The 7,645-nt window shown below is 36.2% G+C and overlaps 1 pseudogene; it reads right to left on the bottom strand.

Moving 5' to 3' along the window:
• Positions 1-5,559: 5,559 nt before the first annotated feature.
• Positions 5,560-6,606, bottom strand: LOC125776193 (uncharacterized; annotated as a pseudogene).
• Between the last annotated feature and the right edge of the window lie 1,039 nt (positions 6,607-7,645).

Here is a 7,645-nt window from a genome sequence, read left to right as displayed (position 1 = left end):
AGATTGCGATACACAATAACTACAGATCCAACTTTGAGACGCAAATGATGCGGTGGCATACCAAGCCTCTCCAAAGAATTTAAAAGTTCTACAGGATAATTCACGGCGTCGTCTTCATTATCAAGACGATCGATCGATTTGTATGAGCGCAAGTCTCTAGGAAATTGACTTTGAATGTTCCAGTTTAAGTCAACAATATCGGTATTTTTGGCAGCTAACATTGCGCGTGCACTTAAGGAATTCTAGTTACGATAATTTGGCTAATGTTCGGATAAACATTCGTGATGAGTTCATGTTTTGTGAATCGATAAACGGCAGATGGAATTGATATCAAACCACCGGAAGTATGAACCGGAATTGACACATTTCCAATTCTTAGCGAATACGATGTAAAATATCTTGGACGATGCATTCCATGTATAATTGTCAAAGTCAATTTTGTTGCTGGCGGTGTTTCCACTTGCTGTAATGTGTTCTCTGGGTTGAAATACACTTTTTGGCCATTCTCCAAATTAAATACGAGACTCACAACAGTCGGAAAACGTTCATGAATTGCAAAAATAAACATCCTACAAAGCGCCTTATTGCAGTTTACGTATTGACCGTATCTTTCAAGACCAATAACCGCCATGCTGCTTCCTTTGGTGACGTAATTACAAATGCATTTTATCGATTACACCAAACTGCAATAATCAACATTGATATGAGTTTTGAATGGGAATTAGACAACAATGGTGAATATACTACGATCCGTGCGTTGTTAACTTCGATATTCACTCTTCTAAGTTGAATGCTGAATGTTCTGTCATTGTCGTCTGGTGAGCGACGCCGATAGAGTGGATATTCATCATTTCTAGTTTGTGTTTCCTAAAGAAAAGCACGTGGATACTCCTTCGTGCATTTATTGTCAGACATACAAACCGAAGTGGAATACTGATTTTCATCACTTAGTATAATACAGGATTTTGCGTGCGGCAAACCTCTCTTTTGCAACACAACAGAGTACATCTAGCATCTAACAACACCAGACGATCGCTTTCTGATTGACCGCGACGTTTAATACCGCACGTATGTCATCGCATTCTGGGAGTACTCGATCACTTTGTGTGCAACACACATAACATTTTCACTGAATAATGTTCAAAAATTTTTGAAACAAACGACAAATTTGAACGATTCAAATAATTGAAAAACAAAATAAAAAAATTTAAAACAAAATTTTGTATGGAAAAAATTAACTTTTTGGAATTGTCCAATTTTCCGACTTTTCCTCACAAAAAGCATACAGATTTTTTTATTTCTAAACCTTCCCCGATGCATACGGAACATTCTCTGAAAATTTCATCAAAATTGGTTCAGTCGTTCCCTTAGCGTTACTAATAAACAAACATTCATTCGTTTGTATGGAAAAAAAGAAAAGGGCTGTTTTAGGGGGTTTCCGGCAATTTTTCAAATTTTTCTTGCCGTAAAAACCAGCCTTGAGCCTCAACGAACATTTAAAAAAAAGAATTGGCAAAATTGGTCTAGGCGGTTTTGAGTTATGCGCTTACCAACACATTTTGCGATTAATTTTTATATATAAGATGATGTTTTTTTGACTATGTTATAGAAAATTTAATATTGGTTATGGACATAATTTTTTTCATTCAAGTGCAAAAACATCTCTGAATAATGAAATGAATTTTGTGACTGTCACCTACAGAATAGCAAAATCGTCTCAAGTCTCAAAAATTGTCTCTAACTCAAAATTTCAAATTTAGAGACTTGAGACAGTATCACAGTACAGAATCGCACGGTTAATTTAGGTAACCCATAACTTATGCTCCTGTTTGGGTTGATATGTGTGAAAATACTCCTTAAAACTGCTTAAATGCTTAACAACTTTTCTGTATGATTCAATATTATTTATCATAACTCTAATTTGTCCATCACTTAGCGATTTATGTCTAAAATCTTTTTTGGCAATTATACTTGAAATAGAGTTTATCATTTTGCTTATGTTATAAACCCCAGATATGATTAACGGCGGTGGCTCAACACTTCACTTTCGTTCACTGACACGTTCTCACCAACGTTTAACACAGTATCATCATCATCACTTAAAATGTCAAATCTATTTGGTTGTATAAGAATTTGTTTTTTTTTTTTTCATGGATTTTAGGAAATTCCACTCTTGCTTGAAATTTTTTGCCAGTTTTCTCCCGATGCATTCATTTTACAATGTTTCATTACTATAGAAAATACACTTTCAAATAACGATTCTCAATATACAATTTAAATCAAAGTTATACATATATCTTTACAAGAATATATTTTTAAGAAATTATAGAATTTTTGTAATTTTATATGAGCTTGAGAAAATTTATTTGCTTCCAATGCTCGTCCTCAATATAATCGTTATTTGACCAAATAGTCGGAAGTCATTATATCAGGGACATGTGGCTTAAAGCAAGGTGTAGACCTACTCCACATTGAGCGCTAAGCCATATTATGGTTAGCAAATCCACTTAATTTCATTAAAATATCGCATACTTTGACAAACATAAACGGCTTAAAGTCAATTAGAAAATCGGAAATCATTGTATACGTAAATTGGGTCTGAGGGGAATTGGGGAGTAATTGCATTAAGTGAATAGATTAAAAATTGAGGAATGCACTGCGACCTATGTTCTATTATGTCCTCTCACAGCATAGTCGAATAAATGAGGCTTAGAAAAGTTTCTGCGTTAATGGTTGTAATATGTATTCTCAACGGATTAATTTGATCGATAACCAAGGGGTAGGCAACAATGACCTATAAAAAACCTATAAGCTGCTTTAGTTTGTTTCTGTGCATACGATTGGTTTCTTGAACCGTTTTTTATTGAACTCTCTTAGAAATGCCTCATCTGTCGAAGCCCGGGCACTTATTGTCTGTGGCGACTTCAACTGGCTCTTTCCTCTTCCTGTCGCTCCTCTCATAAAGTGTTGGCACATTGCCAATAACGATTTTGGCTCTATCCGACTGGTTGCTGCAGCTTATTTCGCGATAAAATCGACTAGCTCTTTAATTAAAATCAATGGTAGTAAAATATTATTTTCTGTGCATACGCATATTATTGTTGATTCGATTTCAAGAGACAATATTACCTGAAGTGCCTCTTGACTATTGCTACTTATGAATGACAATTCATTCCCTCATCAACTTTTTCACTTTCACTCATATCTGAACATCAGCAAATAGCATATATCTCATGTCTATGGGCACTGACAGTTTGGTTCGTGTTCTCACTGTATCAGCTCCGATTCCATTGCAATTTTCGAGTTGTCTGACTACGAAGGTACTCCTCGAAGAAAGAGTAATTTCATTCAGTACTACACAGTGAAACTTTGAATACCTTTTCGGAGTATATTCTGTCGGTAATATTGTATCTAGCAAAGACTGTCATCGGTAGATTATTTCTATTATTTATTCTTACCATGTTAAAGTTTTGCACCAGAGATGGTATTAGATGGCTTTATTGGAGCCCTTCGCAAAATTAGACGATGGGCCCACTTTTATGTGAAATCTCAGGACCTGACTGATCATATTCTTTTCATATTGTCATGTCACAGTGCATACTACAAGTAAAACAAAATTTTAAATTCCACTTGACTGCTTCACCTAACAGTACACAAATGAAGAACAAATTAATAGAACGGGAAAAAACTTTGCACTAATGTAATATCCTTTAAAATATGCCATCTTCTGACGAGAAATTTTCCAATTCGTACCAAAACTATTCACGCCTCTACGTACCGAAGATGTGAACTCAAGTACCTTCAGTTGACTTTTGACCGAAAAAATTGGATAATTTTTAATATCAGGCTGACTTTATTATCAAAACAAATAAGGAAGGGCTAAGTTCGGCTGCAACTGAATATTTCATACTTTTGCAACTTACAAAAATCAAAGCCAGGGAAATACTTTAAGGTGTAAAACCAATTAGGTTCATGGCTGATTTTACCAAGGAACACCTTGAAAACGATAACGATTTTCTTAACAAAAGCATCTTCTCCAACGAACCTCACTTTCATTTGAGTGGCGCGGGGATTCTGGTGCGAGGAAAATCTACAAATTATTCATGAACAATCATTACATTCACCTAAATTTACTGGTGGAATCATCGGTCCGTACTTCTTTCGAAATGAATCTGGTGAAACCGTTACTGTCATGCAGTGCGGTGAGATCGGGTCATTGGTCTTTAGCAATCAACCAGACTCGCTTCAAGCTTTAAAAGTCAATATTGAACTGTTTATAACATACGACTTGATTTAGTCAAAAATTGGTTCATCTATTGAACTATTGAAGCAATTGAAATTTACTTTAATTGTGTGTTGGCTAATTTTAATTTACTTTGCCTAGTCATTTTCATTTTGTTTTTGTTGCTACATTTTTAACAGTGCAATTGCTGGTGCTAATTTGTATTGCTTACTTAAATTTCTTCCGCGTTTTTATTCGTTTTCCATCTTTGTTCACAGCTGTTTGCGAGTTCTTTTTGCGTCACAGTGAATCTCAAACTGTTCACTTGATTGGTTGCGATCTTTGATAACCAATTATTCTTATAAATATTTTTGTCATTTCTCTTTTTACTTTTGCTATTTTATTATTTAATATTGTTTTTTGTCAAAATGACTTGCACTTTCCCGAATTGTACTGTGAAAAGTGAGTCGGAACGCTTTGTTTCTTGCTGGCTATGTGATGGGATTGCCCAACTTGTACTGACAGGCATGATCTTGGATTGTATACCTGATACTTGATAGTAACGACTGAAATATTTAAAGTCTTTAGGCAGGTAATAAAAGTTTAGTTGTAATACTGCGAAAGAGTAAATTTTTATCTCAAGACTTGCTGCGGATACCACAGTCGATGACATAAAGAGTTACTGGGAAGAATTTAGTATACCGTCCCAGGATATCAAGGATAAAAAGGATATGGTCGGATAGAGGAGATTATCCTGATCAAGGATATATATGGTTATAGCCGCAGGAAGCTTATAGTTTCCGAATTATTCGCGTTTAAAATTGAAAATTTGCAATATTTTATTTACATATTTTCGATATATACGAGTACAATTAATTTTACACTTATATTTTTCAATTTTATATACACTAATACATCACGTATTCATTTGCACACATTTATTTTATATACTATAGTGCAAAAATTGCTTTAAATATACATTTCAATTATTGTTGAATTATTATTATTTTAGAATAACAAATGAATTACAAACTGTCAAACAATCAGTGTTACCTTATCGGCATCATTTGTAACCTAACCTAACTAACATACCCTCTATGACATTGCTACTTCTTCGCGTAGAACTACTTTTTACGTGGGCCTCCTTCGGCCGCGCTTCAAAAAAAAAATAAGTCTGGTCGGTCCAACACCGGGTGTATCAAACTTTTTTCGCGTAGAACACTTTTTTGAGTGCAAAATAACTAAAAGAAATAAAGTAAACAGATTATACCCCAAATAAGAGAATACAAAACATAAAATATAAAGAAATTATATTAATTTAATAAAACAAACGTGTATTAAGGCTTGTATATAAATTTTATTGCCTCTAATAACTTTACAAAAGGATTTTCGTGTTTGTTGGCCACATTTTTCCGCCAAACATACTCAACAATTAAATTCGCGAAGTTTTCGGAATTATTATGATTGTCCCTCGCAAAAAACCTTTTAATTACACGCCACTGGGATTCTATACGCTGCGTATGTGTTCCATCTGCAGCCACAAATGGATTGTCCGGATCGCTATGATTTACTTTTCGGTGCTCATACCCGTGATTCGCCAAACCATCGTACGCCCTGCAGCAATCCGTGCTTATTATAGTTCCTGGCGCAACATGCTTCTTAATCAGGGGTATGAGCACCTGCGCAGACCTAACATTTCCTGGGCATACCTCCAGCCGCAGGTCGTCGCTCCCATCCTCAACCATCCCCAACAGCCAGTGACCTTCCACACCCCTGCCTAAAATGAGAAAAACATATAAGTAATTACCTAATATTGTATATTTTTAAGCTTACCTTTATTAAATTTCCTCTTCCCGAATTTGCTTTCATCAATTTGCACTTTTTTGCCAGGGCCACCAATTTTACCTACCGCCTCCTGATGTTCCACTTTGTATAAAACTACCGCTTCGCGACCGTAGTTATGCCAGTCACATATGGTAGCGCTAGATAATATAGGTTCCCTGACAATGCTGTTTTTCCTAACTTCCTCGTGAGACCAGTGCGATGTGTAGCAAAACATTAGATAAAAAACTTGTGGCAAAGGTATTCTCACGTTTTCCAACTAGGTGCCCATGGATCGAGACATCGCCGAACGCGTTCGGCAAGATCCTTTTCGGCACCTAAACGTACCAACGGTGCTATTTCCCATCACGGAGAGCACTGTCGGCAGTCTATGCACCTTGCAAGTCCTTCCTTTAGGAATGAGACTCTCCTCTTCGCAAAAAGATATGCAGCTCTCCCTCGTTTGGAAAGTGTGGAATATTTTGGCAATATTCCACATTTCCTTCACCTCCGACACGCTCAATTTGTTCGTTCTATAAACACGAATAGTCACTTGTTCTTGCAGATCTAAAGGGTGATTTTTTTAAGAGCTTGATAACTTTTTTAAAAAAAAAACGCATAAAATTTGCAAAATCTCATCGGTTCTTTATTTGAAACGTTAGATTGGTTCATGACATTTACTTTTTGAAGATAATTTCATTTAAATGTTGACCGCGGCTGCGTCTTAGGTGGTCCATTCGGAAAGTCCAATTTTGGGCAACTTTTTCGAGCATTTCGGCCGGAATAGCCCGAATTTCTTCGGAAATGTTGTCTTCCAAAGCTGGAATAGTTGCTGGCTTATTTCTGTAGACTTTAGACTTGACGTAGCCCCACAAAAAATAGTCTAAAGGCGTTAAATCGCATGATCTTGGTGGCCAACTTACGGGTCCATTTCTTGAGATGAATTGTTGTCCGAAGTTTTCCCTCAAAATGGCCATAGAATCGCGAGCTGTGTGGCATGTAGCGCCATCTTGTTGAAACCACATGTCAACCAAGTTCAGTTCTTCCATTTTTGGCAACAAAAAGTTTGTTAGCATCGAACGATAGCGATCGCCATTCACCGTAACGTTGCGTCCAACAGCATCTTTGAAAAAATACGGTCCAATGATTCCACCAGCGTACAAACCACACCAAACAGTGCATTTTTCGGGATGCATGGGCAGTTCTTGAACGGCTTCTGGTTGCTCTTCACCCCAAATGCGGCAATTTTGCTTATTTACGTAGCCATTCAACCAGAAATGAGCCTCATCGCTGAACAAAATTTGTCGATAAACACATTTCGAACCGAACACTGATTTTGGTAATAAAATTCAATGATTTGCAAGCGTTGCTCGTTAGTAAGTCTATTCATGATGAAATGTCAAAGCATACTGAGCATCTTTCTCTTTGACACCATGTCTGAAATCCCACGTGATCTGTCAAATACTAATGCATGAAAATCCTAACCTCAAAAAAATCACCCGTTACATATCGTCACCTGAAATGCAAAATAACGTAACATAACTTTTTGTAGGTTTACAGGAGAAGCAAAAAAAACGTATAAAAAGAAAACCACTGGAGATA

Source organism: Bactrocera dorsalis, chromosome 2 (assembly GCF_023373825.1).
Source record: "Bactrocera dorsalis isolate Fly_Bdor chromosome 2, ASM2337382v1, whole genome shotgun sequence".
In the NCBI taxonomy this organism is placed as follows: domain Eukaryota; kingdom Metazoa; phylum Arthropoda; class Insecta; order Diptera; family Tephritidae; genus Bactrocera; species Bactrocera dorsalis.
This window is presented reverse-complemented; position numbering and strand designations above follow the sequence as displayed.